The sequence below is a fragment of the Perca fluviatilis genome, chromosome 14 (assembly GCF_010015445.1).
Source record: "Perca fluviatilis chromosome 14, GENO_Pfluv_1.0, whole genome shotgun sequence".
Lineage (NCBI taxonomy): Eukaryota > Metazoa > Chordata > Actinopteri > Perciformes > Percidae > Perca > Perca fluviatilis.
The window spans coordinates 38566371-38583141 of NC_053125.1; positions in this window are offsets into that span (position 1 = coordinate 38566371).

A 16771-nucleotide genomic window follows, 5' to 3' on the forward strand; every position below is an offset into this window, starting at 1 on the left:
ATCAGGACTTTTAGCGTGTATAGAGCCAGCATATCTCCACCAGACTCCATGTAAATAATCAGGACTTTTAGCGTGTATAGAGCCAGCATATCTCCACCAGACTCCATGTAAATAATCAGGACTTTTAGCGTGTATAGAGCCAGCATATCTCCACATGTAAATGGGTGAATTAAGGGTTTATTTCAACCAAACCAGAGTGGTGATTGTTGGAACAGTGGAAAGATGAACCAAGACGGCTTTTGGTAGTTAAGGCCCGAGCACGAAAGTGCAAGGCCCCAACGGTGCCTTGCACTGAAAGTGCAAAGGAACCTATTGTTTTTCGTCAGATTATTATTATTTTTCCGAGTCCTTTGTTGCATTTTTGAGGGGGTTAAACTGCACGAAAACTCACAAAAATTTGCACACATGTCACAACTGGTGAAAATTGCAAAGTATTGTAGTAATTGGGCTCGGGCGTTGCCAGGGGGCTCCATAGCGCCCCCTAACGTGCGCATTAATTACGACAAAAGTAATAAGTTAATATACCAACTTTTGAGGGAACATAGGTCTCATCTTGAACTCCATCGTGCTATTTTTAGAAAAAATTACAAAATTCTAAAATTTCTGAAATATTGGTTTTCGTGAAATAATCTTCATTTTATGAACACATGTTTGAGGACTTTAGGATGCACGAAAACTCTCAAACTTTTGCAGCCATGTGCAGAATATTAAAATCTTTCATCTGAATACACATTTAGGCTTGGGAGTGGTACGGTTGCTCTATAGCGCCCCCTAATTGGATTTAGCACTTGGGCACATTTTTGACGGCCTCAATATATACGAAAACTCACAAAAATTGGCACACACATAAACACCTGGGAGCTTTGCATGACTGTACAGCGATTTGGGCCATACCTCTAAGCGGGCTCCATAGCGCCACCTAAGGCGTGGAAGGCCTTAACTTGGACATAGTTGCTCCGATCATCACCAGATTTAATACACATATTGCTCTAATAATTGCGGACATATTTCCCATTTACCTTCATTAGCTCTGCCCAACCGGAAGGCGGCCATTTTTAATTATGCATTTTTCAGGTGTTTTACATTCTTTCGAACTCGTCCTAGGCCGTGATTTCAATCTTCTTGAATCTTTGCAGGTAGTATCTGTTGACCCTCATGACGAAAAGTTATCCAGAGAATTTTGATAGTTGAAAAAATGCGCATGTTATAGCAACTTCCTGTCTAAACAGGAAGTTGCCTTATCGTGGCAACAATTATTTGCATTGCCCCAAAACTTGACAAGGTTGTTCCTCATGGCCGGTTTAGCATCTGTGCCAAAGTTGGTGGCAATCGGCCATTAGATGGCACTGTTTTCATTTTTTTTTATTAATCAGCAAAATATATATGGGAAGCCTACTTTGTCTAACTACTCCTGGGACGTGAGTCTGATCGGCACGAAAACTTGCAAGTAGACACGGAGGACCTTCATGAAAAAAACGTATCAAAAGAATATTGATAGCTAACACAGTGCACAAGTTAAGGAGGACCAACTTCCTGTAGGTGGGTGTGGAAACACAAACGGTTGTATCTTGTCAACGGCTATTCCAATGGACACAAAACTCAGTGCAGTTGTTCCTCATGTGCTACTCGTGTGCCAAATATGGTGACAATCGGCCTTTAGATGGCGCTGTTGTCATTTTTTTTATTAATTTAGCAAATTTGCTTCATGCGAAACCTACTTTTTTAAACTCCTCCTAGAGCGTGAGTCCCATCTGCACAAAAATGTACTCATAGACTCGGTGGATCCACGTGACAAAAATTTATCAAAAGAGTTTTGATAGCTCACACAAGGCGCAAGTTACAGAGCACCAACTTCCTGTAGGGGGCTGTCAAAACAGGAAGTTGCGTATCTTACCAAGATTTATTCCGATTGACACTAAACATGACACAGATTTTCCGCATAGGGGCATGAGCATCCATGCCAAAGTTATAGTGAATCGGCCATTAGATGGCGCTGTTAGCATTTTTTTTGTAATTAGCCACATCACGACATATGGGAAACCTAATTTGTCTAACTCCTCCTGGGCCGTGAGTCCAATATGCACGAAAACTTGGATATGGACTCGGAGGACTATCGTGACTAAAAGTTATCAAAATAATTGTGATAGCTAACACAATGCGCAAGTTACAGAGGACCAACTTCCTGTAGGGGACTGTCGAAACAGGAAGTTGCATACCTTACCAAGATTTATTCCGATTGACACCAAACATGACACAGTTTTTCCAAATAGGGGCATGAGCATCCATGCCAAATTCAGAGTGAATCGGCCATTAGATGGCGCTGTGAGAATTTCTTTTATTAATTATTCACATTGCGATATATGGGAAACATACTTTGTCTAACTCCTCCTGGGCCGTGAGTCCAATCTGGACGAAAACTTGGATATAGACTCGGTGGACCCTTGTGACTAAAAGAATTTTGATAGCTAACACGATGCGCAAGTTATGGAGGAACAACTTCCTGTAAGTGGGTTTCGAAACATGAACGGTTGTATCTTGGCAAAAGTTATTCTGATTTACATGAAACTTAGAATGTGTGGTCTACATGTGATGTTGCATTTGCCAGTACCCCCCGGGGCAAGAAGCGAGGGCCCGTCATCGCTGCTTGCAGCTTTAATTTTATTTAGTTTCTGTCCACTTTGAATGAAATGTGTTTTATGATGATAAAAGTCCTGATTATTTACATGGAGTCTGGTGGAGATATGCTGGCTCTATACACGCTAAAAGTCCTGATTATTTACATGGAGTCTGGTGGAGATATGCTGACTCTATACACGCTAAAAGTCCTGATTATTTACATGGAGTCTGGTGGAGATATGCTGACTCTATACACGCTAAAAGTCCTGATTATTTACATGGAGTCTGGTGGAGATATGCTGGCTCTATACACGCTAAAAGTCCTGATTATTTACATGGAGTCTGGTGGAGATATACTGGCTCTATACACGCTAAAAGTCCTGATTATTTACATGGAGTCTGGTGAAGATATGCTGGCTCTATACACGCTAAAAGTCCTGATTATTTACATGGAGTCTGGTGGAGATATGCTGGCTCTATACACGCTAAAAGTCCTGATTATTTACATGGAGTCTGGTGGAGATATGCTGGCTCTATACACGCTAAAAGTCCTGATTATTTACATGGAGTCTGGTGGAGATATACTGGCTCTATACACGCGCTAAAAGTCCTGATTAATTTACATGGAGTCTGGTGAAGATATGCTGGCTCTATACACGCTAAAAGTCCTGATTATTTACATGGAGTCTGGTGGAGATATGCTGGCTCTATACACGCTAAAAGTCCTGATTATTTACATGGAGTTTGGTGGAGATATGCTGGCTCTATACACACTAAAAGTCCTGATTATTTACATGGAGTCTGGTGGAGATATGCTGGCTCTATACACGCTAAAAGTCCTGATTATTTACATGGAGTCTGGTGGAGATATGCTGGCTCTATACACGCTAAAAGTCCTGATTATTTACATGGAGTCTGGTGAGTTTGGTGATGGTGATTTCGGGGCTGTTTCATGTTAAACTAAAAGGATTTTACTCTTTAACTAAAAGGTCTATCTCTGTAGGGATCCATCCCATAATGTCGTCAGACACTCTGTTGTCAGAGTTAATGTGCTGAGTCACCTTTCTCTAAGTTCCTGGTGTTTACATTATTCTGACCACATTGTGTTTATCTGCAGAGTTCTTGAGCTTGGTGATGAGCTGTGGTGAACCGGCTGATTTCACAATAATCCAGTAAACATGTTACACAAGCAGACACACACACACACACACACACACACACACACACACACATACACGCAGACACACACACACAAACACACACACACACACACACAAACACACACACACACACACACACATACACGCAGACACACACACACAAACACACACACATACACGCGCAACACACACACACAAACACACATACACACACACACACAAGCAGACACACACACACACACAAACACACACACATACACACACACACACACACACACACACATACACACACACACACACACACACACACAAACACACACACATACATGCAGACACCCACACACACACACACACACACACACAAACACACACACATACACGCAGACACACACATGCACACACGCACACACACAGACACACACACACAGAGACACACACAAACACACACACATACACACACACACACACACACATGCACGCACAGACACACACAGACACACACACACACACACACACACACACACACACACACACACACATGCACACACAGACACACACAGACACACACACACACAGCTTGTTGTCGTGGGCGATGGTCTGTCAGTAGGAGGTCTCGACAGGTTGAGTGTTTTCTTGCATCACAGAACCACAAAATGTAACTTACTGAATCTAAGACATGAATCACTCAAAACTATACAACACGCTACTTTTAGACCTGATTAATTGTCATCTTTTCCAGGACACACTGCATCCATATGAGTGTTATTATGAGTGATATGATTGGTTGACCTTCGTTGTGTGTGCTGTGTGTATTTGGTGGAGCGGCGCGGCCTGGACGAGCTGAGGAAAGCAGCGGAGCGGAGAGATTGGCCGACAGGAAACACAGTTTAGACCTCACACGCCTCAGTGAGGGGAGAGCTGTTTCTCTCTCTGTGTTTTTATTTTTATATTTCAGAATAAGAGAGCACGTCTTCGTCCTCCACAGTTGGCTGCACAAGGAATAATAATAATAATAATATTAATAATATTAATAATAATAATAATAATAATAATAATAATAATAATAATAATAATAATACATAAGTTTTATAAAGCGCTTTACATGGAACTCGAAGACGCTTTACAAACAAAAGAAAGAAAGAAATAAAGAAAGAAAGAAAGAGAGAAAGAAAGAGAGAAAGAAAGAAAGAGAGAAAGAAAGAGAGAAGATAAGGAAGCCACCGTTCAGGACGAGCAGGTGAATGCAGGTGAAGGCTCGGCTGTCGTCAAGGTGATCATCAGAGAGTCTTTCTTACATCCTGTATGACAGCAGCTCCGAGGAAATGACAGTGGAGTAACTAAAGTAACTAGTAACTAGTAACTAAAGCTGGAACAGATTAATGTAGAGGAGTATCTAAAGTAACTAGTAACTAGTAACTAAAGCTGGAACAGATTAATGTAGAGGAGTATCTAAAGTAACTAGTAACTAAAGCTGGAACAGATGAATGTAGTGGAGTAACTAAAGTAACTAGTAACTAAAGCTGGAACAGATTAATGTAGAGGAGTAACTAAAGTAACTAGTAACTAAAGCTGGAACAGATGAATGTAGAGGAGTAACTAAAGTAACTAGTAACTAAAGCTGGAACAGATTAATGTAGTGGAGTAACTAAAGTAACTAGTAACTAAAGCTGGAACAGATTAATGTAGAGGAGTAACTAAAGTAACTAGTAACTAAAGCTGGAACAGATGAATGTAGAGGAGTATCTAAAGTAACTAGTAACTAAAGCTGGAACAGATGAATGTAGTGGAGTAACTAAAGTAACTAGTAACTAAAGCTGGAACAGATGAATGTAGCGGAGTAACTAAAGTAACTAGTAACTAAAGCTGTAACAGATGAATGTAGTGGAGTAACTAAAGTAACTAGTAACTAAAGCTGGAACAGATTAATGTAGTGGAGTAACTAAAGTAACTAGTAACTAAAGCTGGAACAGATGAATGTAGCGGAGTAACTAAAGTAACTAGTAACTAAAGCTGTAACAGATGAATGTAGTGGAGTAACTAAAGTAACTAGTAACTAAAGCTGGAAGAGATAAATGTAGCGGGGTAACTAAAGTAACTAGTAACTAAAGCTGGAACAGATGAATGTAGCGGAGTAACTAAAGTAACTAGTAACTAAAGCTGGAACAGATCAATGTAGTGGAGTAACTAAAGTAACTAGTAACCAAAATGGATGAAGCGAGTACATAACGGCAAATAACGCGGAAGCTGGAATACAGGATCAATGGAACGGAAGTGCGGAACAGATGAATGTAGGTGCGAATCCACAATGAATGGAATCCAAAGCCGGAAATGGATGAATGAATCCAGCCGAAAGATGGAGAGCGAATGCAGGAAATGAGTGGAGCAACGAAACATAAAGAGGAGTGGAATCCACAAATAACGAACAAAGGAATGGAAGAATGTAACTGAAATGAGTAATGGAAGGGGAATGGAGAAGCAAAAGGAAGAATAGAGGAAGGAAGGAAGGGAGTGGATGGAATGGAAGAATGGAAAGAAGCAGTAACCAATGGAATAGATGAATACAACAACACAGATGGAATCCAGGGAATGGACAAATGGATGAATGAAGGAAATAACGCAGGAATCCAATGGAAGAGAATGGTAATGGAATCGAAGGAATGGAAGAAGGAATGGAAGGAAGGGAAGAGAATGAAACGAACGCACAGCGGAAATGATGAATGGAAGGAGGAATAATGGAACACGAAGGACCGAACAGATGAATGGAATGAACGATAGGAACAACCCGGAATAAGCAGCGGAATGAATGGACCAAATAACGCACGGAAGAGCATGGAATGGAAGGAGTAACGGAATCCCAGAACAGATGAATGAATCCACACAGAGAATGCAGAGGAAACAACGACAGAAGGAATCGATGAACGCATGGATAACAGAATGGAAGTAACAAATAAGGAACAGAAAAGGAATGCAATCCGACAGGAATGGAGGAATCGACAAGGAAGGATAACCGGAATGGAAGGAAGGAGAACGCAAGGATGAATGGAGTAACGGAAATGGAAATGAATGGACCGGAATAGAAATGGAATGGAGGAACGGAACTAAATGGAATGAATGGAGTGAATCCAGAATGAATGAAGGAATCCAACGAAATGGAAAGATGGAATGGTGGAATCCAAGCAACTAGTGGAGGAATCCAACGAGCTGGAAACAGATGGAAGGAAGGAAATAAAATGGAACGTAGTGGAAGGAATTGCAACTGGAAGGGAAGGAAGTGGAAGGAATAGTGAACTGAAGGAATGGATTAATGGAAGGAATGGAATGGAAGGAGTAACTAATGGAATGAACAGTGGAATGAATGTGAAGGAATGGAGGAACGGAAGATGGAATGGAAGGAGTGAATGAAGAATGGAAGGGAGATGGAACATGGAACGGAATTGGAATGAAGGGAGAATCGAGTGAATGAAATGGAATGGAAGGAATGAACTGAAAGGGAATGGAGATGGAATCTGGAATGGAATGGAATTACAGTGGGAATAAGGAATGGAACTGGAACCAAATGGAGATGGAAGGAAACTAACAGATAACGTTGTAAAAGCTGGAAGAGGAATGGGAGGAATCCACAAAGGCAGGATCGAGTTGAAACCCCGAGCACAGTAGGAATGAGAGAAGGGAGTCGGAATCCTGAAAGGATAGAGTGGAACTGAAATGAGAATAGATGGAATGGGACGGAATTGAATGGAAGGGAATGAAGGACGGATGGAATCAACAGTGAATGGACATAACAAATAGATGAATGGAAGGGGGAGCCTAAATCTGAAGGTGAACTGGAATAGAATGGGAAGGAATGGAACGAATGGAATGAAGGATGAAGGAGATGGAGTGAACAGAGTGAAGGAATCAGTGAATGGAATGGAAGAGATGAATGAAGGAGTAATGGAAGGAACTGGAATGGATGGAAGGGGGGAATTAGAGGAACTGGAACTGGAACAGATGAAATGTAGTGGAGGAATCTGAGTAAATAGTAACTAAAGGGAAGGATGAATGCACCACGAAAAAGGAAAGAGGGAATCAGAGGGAATGGAATCAAGGAATGGATGAATGGAAGGAATGTGGAAGGGAACGAAATGGAATAGATGGAAGGGTGGAGTAACGAAATGGAATGGAATGGAAGATAACTGAAATGGAATGGAGTAATGGAGACCAGTGAAAAGATGGAATGGAATGGAATGAACTGGAGTGGAGGAATGAATCGAAATGCAATGGAGTGGAAGGAATCTGAACTGGAAGCAGTGAAGAACTAAATGGAAGGATAACTGAGCTGGAAATAAATGAAGGGGAAGGAATCCGCAAATCAGCTGGAAGTGATAGAATGGAATTGAGGAAGCTGGAATGAAGGAGGAAATGAATGGAAGGAAGAGGAATGGAATGGAAATAGAGGAATGGAGGAATGGAATGGAATAAGGAATAATGAATGGAATCTGAAGGAACAGATGGAATCAATGGAAATGGAATGGAGGGAGTAACTAAAGGAATCAAATAGATGAATGGAAGAGGAAGGAAAGCAATAGATGTGAATGGAATTAGTGAACTAGGAATGGAATCTGTGGAATAGGTGGAACGAGTGGAATCAAAGTGATGTAGGAGGGGTAACTATGAATGGAAGAAAAATGGAAACTGGAATGGATAAGGGATGGGGAGGAATGAAGAATCTAAAGGAATGATGAATGGAGGAAGTGAATAAGCTGAAAGGAATGGAATGAAGGACGTGAATGGAACGAAGAATGGAATGGAATTGAGGAAGATGGAATGGAAGGAACGAACTGGAATGGATGGAAGGGAGTGGAATCTGGAATGGAGGAATGGAGTGAAGAACTGGAATGGAAGGGAGAACGAACAAAGCTGGAAGTATGGAGTGGAACAAGTAACTAGGAACTAAATCGGCAACTGATGAATGTGAAGCTGAAAGGGAACTGGGAACATGATGGAATAGACTGGAGGGGAGACGTAAGAAAGTAACTAAAAGCTGGAGGGAATCCAACCAATCCCGAAACCACAGATGAATGGGGAGGAAGCAAAAAAACAGAAAATCAAAGGAATAGATGAATGGAGGGAAAGGAATGGAAGTGGAAGAGGAGAACAGATAGAATGGTGGAGGAACTCAACGAAGGAATAGATGAATGAAAGGGTGAAGGAGAACGGAAGAGAAAATGGAGTAAGCTGCAAACTGGAAGCCATGAAATGTAGTGGAAAGAATGTAACTGGAATAGATGAATGGTGGAGCTGGACCATCCAGTGAACTAAAGCTGGAACAGATGGAATAGTGGTGGAAATAGTAACTGGAATGGGAATGGAGGCCCACAACAACTGAACTGGAAGGAGAATGAAGATGGCACAGGACCCATCCGGAATGGATGGAATGGAGGAACTAAAGTAACTAGCAACTCTAATGGGGAGGAGAAAAATAGATGAATGAAGGAGGAGGCAAAATGAAAAGGAAAGGGAATAGTTGGAATGAAGGAATAAATAGATGAATGGAATGGAGTGGAGAAGTAGTGGAATGGAGTTGGAGAATGGAAGGAATGGAATGGAATCAAAGGAATGGAAGGGAAGGAAGAAGTGGAGAATGAACTGAATGGAAAGAGAAGGAAGGAGGAACTAAATAGAACAAAAGAGAATGGAAGGAACGAAAAGAAATAGATGGAATGGAAGGAATTGGATTGGAATGAAGGAGGAATGGATGGAAGGAATAATGGAAATGGAGAAGGAATATGGAATTGGAGAATGAAGGGAAAACGAAAGGAATGGAATTGGAATGAAAGGAATATGTGGAATGGAGAACTAAAAGTAACTAGTGGAACTAAAGTGGGAAAGGGAAGAGAACGAAAAGGAATGGAATGGAATGGAATGGAATGGAGGGAGAATGAAGGGGGAATGGAATGGAATGGAATGGAATGGAATGGAATGGAATAGTGGAATGGAAGGAATGGAAGGGAATGGAGAATGGAATGGAAGAGGAATGGAGGAATGGAATGGAATGAATGGAGTGGAAGGAAGGAATCTGGAACTGGAATAGTGGAATGGAAATGGAATGGAAGGAAGAACTGGAATGGAAGTGGAATGGAGTGGAAGGGAATGGAGGGAACAGGGATGGAAGGATGGAACTGGAAATGGAATGGAATGGAACTGGAAAGAGAATGTGTAGCGGAGTAACTAAAGCAACTAGAAACCAAAGCTGAACAGATGAATGTAGCGGAGTAACTAAAAGTAACTAGTAACCAAAGCCGAACAGAGAATGAAGAGGAGTAACTAAAGTAACTAGTAACTAAAGCTGGAACACAGATGAATGTAGTGGAGCAACCAAAGCCAACTAGAACCAAAGCTGAACAGATGAATGTAGTGGAGCAACTAAAGTAACTAGTAACCAAAGCTGAAACACAGAATGTAGGAGGAATAAAGAACTAGAACTAGAAATCAAAGCGAAACAGAGAATGTAGTGGAGCAACTAGCACAAGACCAAGCAAAATGGAAGGGAGCAACAAAAGTGAATATAGTAACTAAAAACTGTAACAGATGAATGTAGTGGAGTAACTAAAGTAACTAGTAACTACAGCTGTAACAGATGAATGTAGTGGAGTAACTAAAGTAATCGTAAAGCAGCAGATGAATGAGTGGAATCAAATAGATAAATAGTAAAGAAGTAACGAAATGTAATGGATGAACGGATGGAAACTGAATGGAGTAACTAAAGTAACTAGATAACTATAGACTGTAATGAGATGTAACTGAATGTAGTGGAGTAACTAAAGTAACTAGTAACTAAAGCTGTCAGATAAATGTAGTAAAAAGTACATTATTTCCTTCTGAGATTTAGTGGGGAAAGTACTCAGAGTACAGTACTTGAGTAAATGTACTCAGTTCCAGTGATTAATAAACTGAATGTGTTGTTCCCCTCCTGACCTCCAGGGGGCAAACTTCTTTCATTTTAAACTTTTAATTGATAAAAGATTCCATAGCAGCATTGCCTAGATACATACATACATATATATATATATATATATATATATATAATATGTACATATATATATATATATATATAATTCAGTTTGTTGGGTTCCAGCTCATACAGATAGGCAACCCTCTATTGCATTCATTATTTTTTAAACATAGATATCTATATATATATATTTATATATATCTATATATATTATATATATATATATATATATATATATAAAAACACATATATATATATTTCTACAAATATATATATATATATATATATATATATATATATATATATATATATATATATATATATATATATAGTGTATATATAATTAACATTATGTGTATGTGTAGTTCCCCTCCTGAGCTCCAGGCGGCGCCACTGGCCTTCTTTCATTTTAAACGTTAATTGTGAAAAGCCCTGAGTAAGAGGAAAGCGGAAGTGCCGTTGCTCCCCTGTGAATGTCTATATGTCTCGTGCTGGCGGGAGAACAGCTTATTGGACCGTTTTAGGAGACAGAGCTCGAGGTAAAGACACACCACCAGAAAGGGGTGTGGCGCAGCGCTGCTGCTGCCAGCCTTGTCTGGACACATGGACATAACATAACATAACATAACATAACCACAACATAACATAACATAACATAACATAACATAACCACAACATAACATAACATAACATAACATAACAACATAACATAACCACAACATAACATAACATAACATAACCATAACATAAACATAACATAACATAACATAACCACAACATAACATAACATAACCATAACATAAACATAACATAACATAACATGGTATTTCATTGGTAACGTTAACGCCTGAGGCGCGAGAGTCACCAGGCAGTGTGTAAGCTTTAACATGTTAACATGGGGGCCCAAATATAAACGGCCACGCAGCTAGTAACAAATAATTCTTTAATTCCACAATTGACTAGAACCGTTTCTTGATTTACAATAAGTAATAAGAAAAAAGTAAAGCTTGCATGCTTTTAAACACAAGATATCCAGTGTTGGGGGTAACTCCTTATGAAGTGATGCCATAATATCATCCCATCTGGCTGTAACTGAGTAATGTAACACATTCATGTTACTGTTGTGTTGTGAGTTGGTGTGTTTATGCCCGTTATGAGCTCTATGCCAGGCTCTTGCTGTGTTGCGCTCCAGTAATGTAATGAGTTACTATGCAGAGAGAATAACAAGTAAGGTAATGCATTATGTTTTATATTTAAAGTGAATAATGTGTGTTACACGTTCTGGAGTAGTGACCCCAACACTGATGATATTGAATATATCAGTAACATAATACCACCAAGAGATGGTTTCATGTTAGCTTCTAGGAGTCATGGTATGTTAGCTTCTAGGAGTCATGGTATGTTAGCTTCTAGGAGTCATGGTATGTTAGCTTCTAGGAGTCATGTTAGCTTCTAGGAGTCATGGTATGTTAGCTTCTAGGAGTCATGGTATGTTAGCTTCTAGGAGTCATGGTATGTTAGCTTCATGGTATGTTAGCTTCTAGGAGTCATGTTAGCTTCTAGGAGTCATGTTATGTTAGCGTCTAGGAGTCATGTTATGTTAGCGTCTAGGAGTCATGTTATGTTAGCTTCTAGGAGTCATGTTAGCTTCTAGGAGTCATGTTAGCTTCTAGGAGTCATGTTAGCTTCTAGGAGTCATTTTATGTTAGCGTCTAGGAGTCATGGTATGTTAGCTTCTAAGAGTCATGTCATGTTAGCTTCTAGGAGTCATGGTATGTTAGCTTCTAGTAGTCATGTTAGCTTCTAGGAGTCATGTCATGTTAGCTTCTAGTAGTCATGTTAGCTTCTAGGAGTCATGTCATGTTAGCTTCTAGTAGTCATGTTAGCTTCTAGGAGTCATGTCATGTTAGCTTCTAGTAGTCATGTTAGCTTCTAGGAGTCATGTCATGTTACTGCTGAAGGAGTTACACTCTCCCTGCCTTAAGGGCTGTCACCTCTGACTCCTATTTTCTAATTCCTGCGTTTTCTTTGCATGGATTTACATTCACTCTACACAAGAATGAATCAGAGATGATGTCATCCTAACAGCTTCTCTTGTTGTTTTAGTTGTGTGTGGATGTGAGGAGAACGAGAGGAGACAGCAGCTCCTGAATATCTCTGCATGATTTGATTTGGACTGAACAGAATCCAGAGTGAGTCCAGCAGCCCCAGTGGAGATCTGAGAGGAATGGAGAGGACAACCAGGACCAGGAGAAGAAGATTAACCAGGTCCCCAGGAGACCAGCAGCAGACTCAGACTCTGATGGCAGCCATGTTCAGGTCAGTGTTCAGGACACAACAACCACTCTAAATAACAGCTGATGTTCAGCCACTGTGGTCCAGCAACATATGCTGATCCCCTGGCTCCACTGGCTGCTCACTACACCAACCTTTTGGCACATCAGCACACTGTTTAACAGCAGGTGGACTTGGTAACGTTAGGGAACGCTCAGTGACAAACAGTTAGGTAATTATATATATTTTTAGCCTGACAAGCCAGCCCCACATCCAGATGTTGAGGTCTGGGAACTCCCCATTGGTCAGGGCTCAATCCGAGGGGCGGGATAAACGGTTGTCTTTCAAATTCCCTCTGCACCAATAGGATAGCTCTCCAACCAATCAGAGCAACGCTAGCTGATAGATTAAACTTTAACCTCCGAACACATCTTCCTTTTTTAAGAATGACTTCAGTGCCATTCTTTGTTCTCTTCTCAAAGAAAAGATGAACTCCAAGTCTTCCAGAGTCGCGGCCGAAGCCGATTCCAAAGACCGCTGTTCTCCAGCAGCAGCCATCTTCTTTGTTTTCAAGTAGCAGGGAATTCACGCGGAACCATCAAAACTCTGCCGTCATTATGTTAAGCCCCGCCCAACGACTCTATACACGATGTGATTGGCCTGACCAGAGTTTGGTTTTTCCAGCTCCAAAGCCAACGGAGAGTTGCTAGACTGACCCTGGCTGCAAATTACATTTGTTGCCGCTAAGTTGGTATAGATTTCTGGGCTAGCCTCAAATTGCAGGAGGTTGAAAGCAACAAAAAACAAAAATGTGAACCAAAATGGCCCTTACACTTTCTCTGTAGTTAGCTGTAGTGAACAAAACAGGTCATGAAGTCTACATACATCTTAAAATGCCTTCTAGGAGAATTTCCTGCTCCCTAGCCACTAGAGTTTGTTTTTTTCCAGTCAGTCTGGGGGGCTGTCGGCGTTGATTTGGGCCGACCTGACATGTTCAGTCGGAGGGGGGGGGGCAGTCGGGACTCACCCGGAAATGGGGAGCAGAATGAGGGGACTCGAGTCTGTTAAAATCTGATGAAAATCTTTTAAACTGACCTTTGTTGATCTGAAATGAAGACAGATTCAGCAACTGCACGGCCTATTTCTCTCTTCAAATGTTTTCAGAAACATGTCTCAGTGAACTATTTTAGTCCAATATGATATCGGATTCTGAAAGGCCGCCATGACAGTCTGACTCTGAATTTCCGGAGAAAACAAACCCATGTGACGCGTTCGTCCAATCAGCTGCCGGGTTTCATTTCTTGGGCAACAACACAGAGTAGCGCCGCCTGCTGCTATGTCGCCTCAGGGTGTGCAGAGGCAGTTTTTTGGACCTCGGGGACCCGACTGATCATCTCCGCTGGCTTTTCTGCCGAGGGTCGGCCGTCTGGTTGGTGTGTAACCACTTTTAGAGTTAATATGAGCTAACATGGCTATTGTTGGCTTTGCTACCATAGTGGCTTATTCCCACCGGTTAACGTAATTAATTTAAAGTGGCCTCATGGTGAATAATTAATAAAGTTTACGTTACGTACATGTGCATGGTTAATGTTCCACAATGTGGAGTTTTATGGTGGAATGTGTGATCACCTTCTAATAAACATGCCAAGAGGTATTTTAGTTTTCGTGTTATTATGGTGTAAAGTACAGTTTAGTTTGCTCTAATGTTGTTAGCTTTAAATCTTATATAAAATCTTAGCCATACTGTTAGCTATAGCTCTGATATTAATTCAGGCTAGGGTACATTGGTAATGATATTTAAAATTACCTAGTTAACATTACTTTCCTTTCAAAAGCATCACTCATATCCCAGCATTCTGTTATTGATTAGTCAGACAGTCTATGGTGGAGGTATTGACAAGAAAATATATGTATAATTATACAGTCTATGGTGGAGGTATTGACATTAAAATATATGTATAATTATACAGTCTATGGTGGAGGTATTGACATTAAAATATATGTGTAATTATACAGTCTATGGTGGAGGTATTGACATTAAAATATATGTATAATTATACTGTCTATGGTGGAGGTATTGACATTAAAATATATGTATAATTATACAGTCTATGGTGGAGGTATTGACATTAAAATATATGTATAATTATACAGTCTATGGTGGAGGTATTGACATTAAAATATATGTATAATTATACAGTCTATGGTGGAGGTATTGACATTACATTTTATGTATAATTATACAGTCTATGGTGGCGGTATTGACATTAAAATATATGTATAATTATACAGTCTATGGTGGCGGTATTGACATTAAAATATATGTATAATTATACAGTCTATGGTGGAGGTATTGACATTAAAATATATGTATAATTATACAGTCTATGGTGGAGGTATTGACATTAAAATATATGTGTAATTATACAGTCTATGGTGGAGGTATTGACATTAAAATATATGTATAAGTATACAGTCTATGGTGGAGGTATTTACATTAAAATATATGTGTAATTATACAGTCTATGGGGAGGTATTGACATTAAAATATATGTATAATTATACAGTCTATGGTGGAGGTATTGACATTAAAATATATGTATAATTATACAGTCTATGGGGAGGTATTGACATTAAAATATATGTATAATTATACAGTCTATGGTGGCGGTATTGACATTAAAATATATGTATAATTATACAGTCTATGGTGGAGGTATTGACATTAAAATATATGTATAATTATACAGTCTATGGTGGAGTATTGACATTAAAATATATGTATAATTATACAGTCTATGGTGGAGGTATTGACATTAAAATATATGTATAATTATACAGTCTATGGTGGAGGTATTGACATTAAAATATATGTATAATTATACAGTCTATGGTGGAGGTATTGACATTACATTTTATGTATAATTATACAGTCTATGGTGGAGGTATTGACATTAAAATATATGTATAATTATACAGTCTATGGTGGAGGTATTGACATTAAAATATATGTGTAATTATACAGTCTATGGTGGAGGTATTGACATTAAAATATATGTATAATTATACAGTCTATGGTGGCGGTATTGGCATTAAAATATATGTATAATTATACAGTCTATGGTGGAGGTATTGACATTACATTTTATGTATAATTATACAGTCTATGGTGGAGGTATTGACATTAAAATATATGTATAATTATACAGTCTATGGTGGAGGTATTGACATTAAAATATATGTATAATTATACAGTCTATGGTGGAGGTATTGACATTAAAATATATGTGTAATTATACAGTCTATGGTGGAGGTATTGACATTAAAATATATGTATAATTATACAGTCTATGGTGGCGGTATTGACATTAAAATATATGTATAACTATACAGTCTATGGTGGAGGTATTGACATTAAAATATATGTATAATTATACAGTCTATGGTGGAGGTATTGACATTACATTTTATGTATAATTATACAGTCTATGGTGGCGGTATTGACATTAAAATATGTGTAATTATACAGTCTATGGTGGAGGTATTGACATTAAAATATATGTGTAATTATACAGTCTATGGTGGAGGTATTGACATTAAAATATATGTGTAATTATACAGTCTATGGTGGCGGTATTGACATTAAAATATATGTATAATTATACAGTCTATGGTGGAGGTATTGACATTAAAATATATGTATAATTATACAGTCTATGGTGGAGGT